This window comes from Zalophus californianus, chromosome 12 (genome assembly GCF_009762305.2).
Source record: "Zalophus californianus isolate mZalCal1 chromosome 12, mZalCal1.pri.v2, whole genome shotgun sequence".
Taxonomy (NCBI): domain Eukaryota; kingdom Metazoa; phylum Chordata; class Mammalia; order Carnivora; family Otariidae; genus Zalophus; species Zalophus californianus.
In genome coordinates this window covers 52,244,424-52,255,264 of record NC_045606.1, presented here as the reverse complement: position 1 = coordinate 52,255,264, position 10,841 = coordinate 52,244,424, and positions in this window count along the sequence as shown.

Below are 10,841 nucleotides of genomic sequence, written 5' to 3'. Positions count from 1 at the left end.
GCCATTTAATCCTTACTGAACAGCAAAAGTGTCTACAACTTAACAGTACCTGATTTCCTTATTTGAATTACATAACTATTTGCTTCATTTTGTCACTTTTGGGCAAAAAAGCCGTATCAATTAACACAAGATGTGATTGTAACATCACTATTAAAAAAAAAAATCAAAAACTAATGATGTAATGTATGGTGATTAACATAACAATAAAAATTTAAAAAAAAGCAAAATCAGAGTTAGACAGGGATCAAACTGATGAAATAGGAGCTTTCTACCATCTTCTTCCCAAAGCACAGGAATTTAGATGATTATTTACAGATAAGAATGTCTTTGTGGAAGTCCAGAAGTCCAGTAGAAAAGTTCCAGAGCACAGTGTTAGAGCAAAAAATTATAAGATAGGATGGATTGAAGAAGTAAGAGAAACAGTTTCACTTTCCAAGCTGGGTGGGAAGCTGCTAAAGATACTTATTCCTTTCTCACCCCATCCACAATATTGAGGCATGCTATTTGACTGCAGGGCAGGGAGTGGGTTGTAGAAGAGCAGTCAGGGTTTGGAATGGAGCATATAAAAGGAATGCAGAACCTATTAACTGCATGGCAGGAAGCCAGCTCACAAGCTGCTGGGGACATCTTGCCTACAGATCCTCCCCCCAAGTTGGCCATGGACACCCCAACATTCTGCATGTCTCACTTACCCTGCCCCTAACCAATGGGAGTTGTGGAAGCAAGCCTTTGTAAATAGCTAGTGAGCATACACATGCATAAAAAGCTTGCCTGATTCTGTGGGACTGGGATATAACATACAAAATTGAGCAGCATTCTAGGGAAAGCAAGTAAGCTGTCAGCACCTGGCTTGGCTTTGCAAGATCAAGAGAAGGTATACAATCTTAAGAATTTCCAAGGGAATAAGAAGTGGGGAGCAGGTATATCCATAGGAAAAGCCTGAGAATGCCTCAAAATCCCTAACACTGCTGATGGAGGTATTTTTATCCTTAAGCCAGTCAGTAGACAGGAGGAGGTGACTGCTTCTTTAAAAGTAAAATCAGTTTTAAAAAGACTGTTATGTCCATAAAATGTTTTAACATGTTAATTCTCCCTAATTGGAATACATGGCGACAATAAGCAAAAACTTACAAAAGACAAAGAGAAGGTGGGGCATCTGGGTGGCTCAGTCGGTTAAGTGTCCAACTCTTGCTTACAGCTCAGGTCATGATCTTGTGGTGGTGAGATCAGAGCCCCAGAGTGGGTGCCGCATTGGCACAGAGCCTGCTTCAGATTCTCTCTCCCTCTCCCTTCCCCTCTCTTCCTCCCCCAATTTATGTGCACACTCTCTCTGTCTCTAAAATACATAAATAAAAATAAAATCTAAAAAAAAAGATAAAGAGAAGGCAATGAAAGTATACCACTACAGAAAATCATTAATTCACAAAGAAGGCAGCAAGAGAGGATGAAAGGAACAAAGAAGCTACAACACTGCCAGCAAATCATTAAAAAGATGGCATTAGTCAGTACCTATTAATAATTACTAATTTGTAAATGGGTTAAACTCTCCAATCAAAAGGCACAGAGTGGCTAGATGAAAAAAATGACAACAAAAACAATAACAAATAACACAATATATGTTGCCTACAAGAGATTCACTTCACCTCTAAGGACACATATACACTCAAAGTGAAGGAATGGAATTCCATGCATATGGAAATTAGGGGTGGCTGTACTTGCATCACACAAAATAGATTTAAGACAAAAACTGTAATAAGAGATAAAGAAGATCATTATATAATAATAAAGGGGTAAACTCATTAAGAGGACATAACAAATATAAATATTTATGTACCCAACCATGGAACACTTAAATATACTAAGCATTAACAGATGTAAAGGGAAAAATAGACAATGACACAATAATAGTTGGAGGCTTCAATACTCCACTTTCAACAATGGATAGATCATTCAGACAGAAAATCAACATAAAAACATTGGACTAGTACTTTATTTTTAAATTTTCATTTATTTATTTATTTATTTATTTATTGGACTAAAACTTTAGACCTAATGGACCTGACAGACATCTACATTACATTCCACACAACAGCAGTGGAATACACATTCTTCTAAAGTGCACATAAAGTATTTTCCAGGATACATCATATGTTAGATCACCCAACAAGTCTTATCAAATTTAATAAGAATGAAATGATAACAAGTGTCTTTTCTGACCACAATGGTATAAAACTAGAAATTAATAATGCAGAAAAACTGGAAAATTCATGAATGTGTGGAAATTAAGCAACATACTTCTGAACAAGAAATGGATCAAAGAAGAAATCAAAAGAGAAATCAAAAAATATCTTGAAACAAATTAGATGGAAATACAATATACCAAAACTTATGGAATGTAGCAAAAGCGGTTCTAAGAGAAAAATTTAAAGTGATAAATGCCTACATAAAGAAAATGAAAGATCTCAAATAAACAACCTAACTTATACCTTTAGGAAGTAGAAAAAGAACAAACTAAGCCCAAAGTTAGAAGAAAGAAGGAAATAACAAAGTTCAGAATGAAAATAAATGAAATTGAGACAAGAAAGGCAATATAAAAGACAAAGGAAACTAAGAGCTGGTTTCTTGAAAAGGTAAACAAAATTGACAAACCAATAGCTAGCCTAATTAAGAAAAAGAGAAGACTCAAATATATAAAATCAGATATGTGAGAGGAGATACAACTGACACCACAGAAATACAAAAGATCAAAAGACACAATTATGACATAATGAACAACTGCACACCAACAAACTAGATAACCTAGAAGAAATGAATAAATTCCCAGAAAAAAATAATCTATTGAATAATGAGCAGAAGGATTAAATCAGTAATCAGAAACCTCCCAACAAGCACTGGGTGTTATATGAAAACAATGGATCATGGATCACCACATCAAAAACTAATGATGTCTTGTACGGTGACTAACACAACATAATAAAATTAAAACAAAACAAAACAAAACAAAAAACCTCCCAACAAAGAAAGGCCCAGGACCAGATGGTTTCCCTGTAAATTCTACCAAACACTAAAAAAGAATTAATGCCAATCCCTCTCAAACTATTTCAAAGAATTGAATAGGAGGAACACTTCCAAACTCATTTTACAGGACGGCATTATCCTGATACCTAGATGAGGATACTACAGGAAAGAAAACTACAGGTCAATATCTCTTTTGAATAGAGATGCAAAAAATCTCAACAAAATACTAGCAAGCCAAATTCAACAGCACATTAAAAGAATCATATACCATGATCAGGTGGGATCCATCTCTAGGATGAAAGGATGGTTCAATATATCCCTATCAATAAATGTGATATATCACATTAATAGAACAAATGATAAAAATAATATGATCAGCTCAATAGACACATGATAGAAAAAGCATTGGACAAAATTCAACCTCTTTCATGATAAAGTTCTCAACAAATTGGGTATAGAAGGAATTACTTCAACATAATAAAATCCATGTATATTAAGCCCACAGCTAACATCATACTCAATGGTCACAGTTTAAAAGCTTTTCCTCTAAGGTCAGGAACAAGACAAGGGTGGGAATAGAAATTGGTTCAGTCACTATGGAAAACATTATGAAGTTTCCTTAAAATATTAAAAATAGAACTACCATATGATATAGTAATTCTACTTCTGGGTATATATCCAAAGGAAACAAAAACAGTATATTGAAAAGATATCTGTACTCCCATGTTTACTGCAGCATTACTCACAACAGCCAAGACATGGGGACAATCTAAGTCTCCATAAAGAAGATGTGGTAAATGTATACAGTGGAATATTATTCAACTATGATAAAGAAGGAAATCCTGCCATTTGGGACCACATGGATGGACCTTGAGGGCATTATGCTAAGTGAGATAAGTCAGACAAAGAAAGACAAATACTGCATTGTCTCACTAACATATGGAACGTAAAAAAGCCAAACTCATGGAAACAGAATAGAATAGTTATTCCCAGTGGCTGGGAGGTAGGAGAATCAGAGAGATGTTGATCAAAGCGTATAAACTTGCAGTTAGAGGATGAATAAATTCTTGAGGTTTAATGCACAGCATTGTGATTATAGTCAACAATACTGTAGTACATACTTCAAAGTTGCTAAGAGAGATTTCTTTTTTCTACTTACTAAAATCACTTTATTTGAAGCCCAGATGGGATAATTAGCTTTTCTTAGGATTATAGTAAATATTTAATAAGTGAATATAACAGTTGGAGTTATTAAACTTAAGAGACTAGATCTAAAATGTTCTCAATACAAAATGAAATTATCGTTTTGTGATATGATGCATGTATAAATGCTATAGCAGTAATCATATTGCAGTATATAAATGTATCAGATCAACACCTTAAATTTACACAATGCTCTATGTCAATTATATTTCAATAAAAAAAGAATAGTTAACAAAATAAGAAATTTGAATGAGGTGTTAATAGTAGAAAAGTTACTTAAGCTAGATTTAAGATTATGAAAAATAATTACTACATGATTCAAAGATGAATACAATAGAAATGAAGTAGTAGTATTCTTTTAATCTTTACAGAATTATTGGATACTAACATTTATTATAACATTAAACAATGTTAGCATTATAAGATATTTAATTTTTAGCCTTTAAACTATATTTGAAATGTGAGTTCTCTCAAGAAAAAGTCTCATTGGAAATTCTTCACAACTTCTGAGCAAGAATTAAAAGCAGAGTATCAGTTTGCCATCTCCAATATTCCTGAGGATGAAAAGTTCCAAAATCACAGTTTTCAGACATAATAAATAACAGAAAAACTATGGGGAAAAGACTATTGTGAGAAAATATTTTTGTCTTTCACTTATCTCATAAATTTCTATGTAGTAAGACAAATATGCTGTGTAGTCACTGTAGGACCTATAAGCAGCTAATAGTGGAAAATTACAGCTCTTTACTGTCATGTTTATTGCAGCATTCACTGTCATGACTAAAATTTTCACTACCACTCTCAATAAAAATTTTAAAGTTATTCTTTTATACTGGAAGTTCATTTTATGATTTGATTTTCAGCAAAGTATCAATTTTTATCACTCAACTTTTGGCATTGGTATAAAAAACATATATGTATGTGTTTATGTGTACATGTATATTTATATATTCAAAACACCTCCAATATTATGGAGCATAACATAGTCGAAAGTTAAAAAAAAAAAAAAGCCTTTGTGAGAAAGTTTCTCTTAGTGACACCATGGTCTTGCTTCTGTTTTATAGTATCAATTCACAGTATCAACTAAATTCTCAGTAGGTTTGCTCACCACATTTTCCCCTGAATTCTAATCCCTGTCCCTCTAAAATGCATGGGAATAGAGTGGTCAGTTTACTTTGGTTTGAGCCTAAATGAACACTTTAAAGTGACTCTTTAAAGAAACCCATTAAAAATCCTCCTACTCTGGAAGTGTTCTGCCAAGACTAACTCAAAGCCACAAAGATTGAGGGTTAGTGCCAAATTGGAACCTGTAAGAACAGTGTGGGCCTTTAACTCAGCAAAAATTCCATCTTTAACAGAAACTCAGAATATTAAACAGAAGAATACAAAGTAATTTTCCAGACCAAAACCATGTGGGATAAAACCATGGAACTCTATGAGGGAATTCCCCAAGTCAAATTCTTTCTTTGGAGTAAAATGAAAGGATCATAGCAATCTCTAAAGAAGAGAGAAGGTCTTGCACAGGGCAGAAATCTGACCTTGCCATGGAGTCATTTTGCGATCTGGGCTTATCAACATAGTCTCTTCATATTTACTCTGTCCCCTAATAAAGTAAGTACTTATAATGGTGACTAATTATTTGTCTATTAGCTATCTCTTCACATTAGAAAAAATTTACTGTTTCACTCTTTGAGTTGTCAAAAGTAATAAGAGCTCCCAAACATCAGTAGTACTTGTAGCTTGCATTAGTTGGGTGGCTTATATACCATCTCTATTTTGAGCATTATTCTGCTATGCCCTGTGAAGAGTACTTTATGGAAGCTTCAATAAATATTAGCTATTATTACTATTATGCTAATGTTCTCATTTAGTCATTGCTTTATTAGCCTTATTTTTACAGGAGGAAATTGAAGCTTAAGACTTAAATAACACTGTTAACACAACTATTTTTTTTAAGATTTTTAAAATTTATTTACTTGAGAGAGATAAAGAGAGTGCACCAGCAGGGGGAGGGGTAGAGGGAGAGGGAGGGAGAGAGAGAGAGAGAGAGAGAGAAGCAGACTCACTGCTGAGCATAGAGCCTGATGTGGGTCTTGATCTCACAATTCTGAGAACATGACCTGAGCCAAAATCAAGATTGGACATTTAACTGACTGAGCCACCCAGGCACCCCAACACAACTATTGAAGTGGTGGAACCAAATTCGTCTACTCTAAAAACTAAAAGCTACTCTGCCATTCCATAAATCTGAAACTCACTAGGAGCTCTAAAGTTTACAGGGGAATTCTGGGGCACACTAATTTCTTGGCTTCAAAAGGCAAAAGAAACTCCTACTCTTTACCCTTTCAGCTACTTTCAGCCTCATTTTTTTCCCAACTAAGTCTGTGAGCAAACACTCATGACAGCAGACTGAAGTTGAATCTCACTTGTAAATTGGAACAAAATCCTATACCCTCTATTTCACACACGTATATTGTGAAAATATAATAACATGATGCATGTTAAAGAGCTCTGGAAACCGTAAAGCAATTTCTTTACAAACGTAAGGCATCACTGGGTCATACTGCCTTGGCCCTTATCCTTTAATAGTAATACCTACTATTTACTGAATCCTTTACTCTTTGCTATATATATACATTTACTCATTCGATCCTCACCATAATTCTACGAAGCAGCACTGTAATCCCATTTTAAAGATAAGGAAACTGAGATTCAAAGTGTTTAACCTGCCTTAACTTGGATAGTCATTTAGTGACTGACCTGGAGTTTTTACCCATTTATGTCTGGATCCGAAGAGGGGGTATTAATGATATATCTATATCTAGGTATATGTATATATTTATCTACATATAAAATTAATATTATCAGCCCAACATTTAGAGAGAAGATGCTACTAAAAAATAACTTATGACCCAGAAGCTGATGGCTGATTGTAGACTTGGCTCAACAATAGGTCTTTAGAAGGAGGTAATGAAGGCTACTGGTTTCTCTGGAATTATTAAACTGTGATTCTTGGAACACCCGTGCCAGGATGCAGACTTCTTGATAAAAATGCAGATTCTTAAGCCTCTGCTCAGATTGTTGAATCAGAGTCTCTAAAGAGTATGAACCACGAATACATTTTTAAGAAGCTCTACAAATGATTTAATGCAAATTAGAGTTTGAGATCCATTGCATAAAGTAATGAGCATTCTAGCTCTATCCCTGGTTGTTTATATATAGAATTTTTGTAAAGTTTCTCTTTTAAATGAAGGAAAAATAACATCTCAGGGACAGTGATGCTTTTATTTCAAAATGTGAATTTATTACATAATATAAATTATAAAAGATTACATTAATGTGGCTCTGGTGTGTAAAATATCCCAGCCAGACAGCCAGGCACTCATAAATGCATTTTTGTCTACTAATAGGCCATCAACTCCATTCTCATTTAAACATCAGTTAAAAGAAAAGGTATAATTGATCACAAGATTAATTTCCTCCAGGCAAAGAAACACCAGCTAGTCACATGTGGGGGCCACTTGCTTGTTAATAGCTCCTTCTGTAAATAAATTATAAAATTAAATCACAGGATCTAAATGAACAATTAGGGAAGTTGTTAGAAGCAATGCTTTTCCCCTCTGAGTTTTATAATGGTTTCTGAAATCATTTTTAATTCACAGGAAGGAAAAGTACTTTTCTTTAGATGATTCACAGTATTTTCTTCATTTCAAAAACAGATTATAGAGACTTTCATATACCACAAATCCAGCTTAATGGACTTTGATTGTTCCTGAATTTTTCCTAGGAAATATAGAAGTGATTCATTCTAAAACAGTCTCAATGGAGTTGGATTTTCCTCTCTCTCCTGAAGTTTTACTTGAAAAGGAAAATATATCTCAAGGAAACCTCTGAATATTATCAAAAATTATTAGACTGGTAATATATTTACTAATGTAAGTTATTTTTGTCAAACAGTTAATAAGATTGGGAGGGAAGGTTGCAGTTTACAATGTACCCAGGATTTGTTTTAATCAGGTATGGTAAAACATCCAGATATGGAAATGATTGTCATGCATAAAGAGTATAAACTCATAAATTCCTAGAAACATGAGGCATGCCACTCCACTCAGGGCCACACAGGGAAGTACCAAAGCTGGCCAGGAGGCGGAGACATCAGGGAAAACTGCGCAGGAGTCTTTACCGTGGTTTTCATGGGAAAAAGGCACAGCAAAACAGGACGAGCAGGCTTAGGATTGGCTAGTTGGAATGATTTCGTCAGATTCTGGGGTCTAGGGGCTCTTTCTAGTTTCTGGTACTGACGCTGGGGCGATTAGGGCAGGGGGAGAGTGGCTTGCTCAGCAAGTGAAATCCTAATAAAGGAGATGTTTGAAGGTGTGGGCTCTGGATTGGTTTACACGTGAAAGGAGCACTCCAGGATGAACGGTTCGCCATCTCCGGGAATTAGCTAACTCTGGGATGGGCAGTCCCTCCAGGCTCAGCAAGGCCCCAAGATGTCAAAGCATCAGAAAACATGGAAAATAAAAAAAACATACCCAACACAGGTAAGTTCTTATGCTGTTGCTAGAAAACTGGACAAATTTCTGAATTCAAACGCTAGATGTACTTGCAGATGTGTGGGTGGGTGGTTTCCTACATACCAACTCTATTCTGAGGTCATGTTTTAAGGTTCTATCGTTTCTCAAAGAGTGAAAGGGCACTTTTTAAAACTTAAATTCTTAATAAACGGTTTTATTATGGCATTTTAAATTTAGAAAAAAATTAAACTCTGAAGCAGTATTTGGCATCCAAGCCCATCGTTCTGAAATTCTGTGTGTGGCTAAAGAGAAGTACTAATTGGTTTTCTTCCTGGCAACACCAAACACCTGAATATCATAATTAGGAATGGAGCGGACCTGAGAAAACTTGTAAATCTGAGGAACTGCTACATCTCAACAGTAGCTACCATTGGCATGGAGGCAGAGCATTAGCTAAGAATTCCATTGGTTTCTTGATGAAAGGGATACAGAGCTCATGCTATTTGAAGAATATATGAGAAAAGTGGAACTGGGTAAAGGGCCCAGATGTGGAGTAGAAGTGATCAGAATGTTAGACAAAAGAAACAAGAAGGGAGGAGTCAGAGAAGGTTTACAAAGGAAGGCTCTTTGACTACAGCATTACCCTATTTTCCAAATGTCCTCATCTGGCCAGAAAGGTGGTTTTCCTTTTATTGTACTGGAACATGTATGACATTTTATATTTCTTAGAAGACTAGCTTCTAGTACCACAGAAACTTTTGTAGGTGACTGAAAGGCCTCAGCATGAGGAGCAACAGTGGTATGGCATGAACTGTTTTAGCACTGATAGTCTGAACTGGGTTACCTACTTGGTTTCTTCTTCAAATTTTATGTATTAAACAATAAGAACAAGAACAAATTGATTATTCCTGAGGGAAGTATATTAATTAGGATTCTTTAGATTACAAATGACAGAAATCCAACACCAAGTAGGTAAATGAAAAAGAGTCTTGGGAGTTTGCCAGCTTCAGACACAGCCAGACTGAGGGACCAGAATTATGCTTAAATTTCACCCTATCAAAAGATGCAAAACTCTGGTAGGCCAAAGTACTTATGTTGGAAACGTCGAAGTGCTCCCTGGATTAGGATCTTCTTTCCTGTATGATCTCCTGGGTGAGGACAGACAGGCAGAATTCTGAAAGTTGACTGGAGAAGCAAAACGCTTCTTGGTGGACACTGGGATCATGAAAGTCAATCAGGAAGCCCCGATTTTCCTTTTTGTCTAATAAATATTTATTGGCCACCTACTTTGTGTTACTTAGGACAGAATAAATTAAAGAGAATATTTTTCTTTAAGTTGCTTTAAGGCTAGTGTTAGATGTTAAGATGGTAAGAACAAGTATTCTTGACCTTAGCAAAGGGCCAGAAGTGATCATGGGGAACTAGAGTGGCTAGAGGACCTCCAGCCGGAAGCTTTCTCTGAGCGTGGCAATGGCAGTGGAGGACAGGGTAACTCCTCTTGGACGAGTCTGCTATTCCAGTGAGAAGTTCTCTCTCCGGGAACGACCCTGACCTCTCTGTTTTGAAAACACTCTTAGGCCTGACAGAGGTTCCTGGATTTTGTAAAGAAAGGTTCTTTAGCTAGTTTTTTGTTTTGTTTGCTATTAAATGGTCTGCTTCTCAGCTGATTAAAAAGAAATTTTAGTTTAGAAATGCTCATCCATGGGGAAATAAAAAAGCTCATCCATGGGAATCTATACCATAAAATCACTATTCTAATTTGATAATTCAATCAGCACTGCTAGACCCTGTGGGAAGTTTGGCATAGAGGGTGAAGAAGATTCATGATCTAAAGATTGGCATGACAGAAGCACTCTTCTGAGATATGTGATGGTGAATAGATGTGGCCACGGGACAAGATGTGCCCTCATCATGTGATGTGGATCAGTAATATGACTTCACAGGAATTTCAACAATGCCTAAAATTAGTTTTAAATGGCTTTGAGCCATAAAATTGTGATACTCACTTCACATCTTTATGCTTTGGCTCACTCATCAGTAAAATAAAGGAGTTTCCCAGATGTCACTAAAACCTTTAGGCTCCAAAATTTTGTTTCTAGGGAG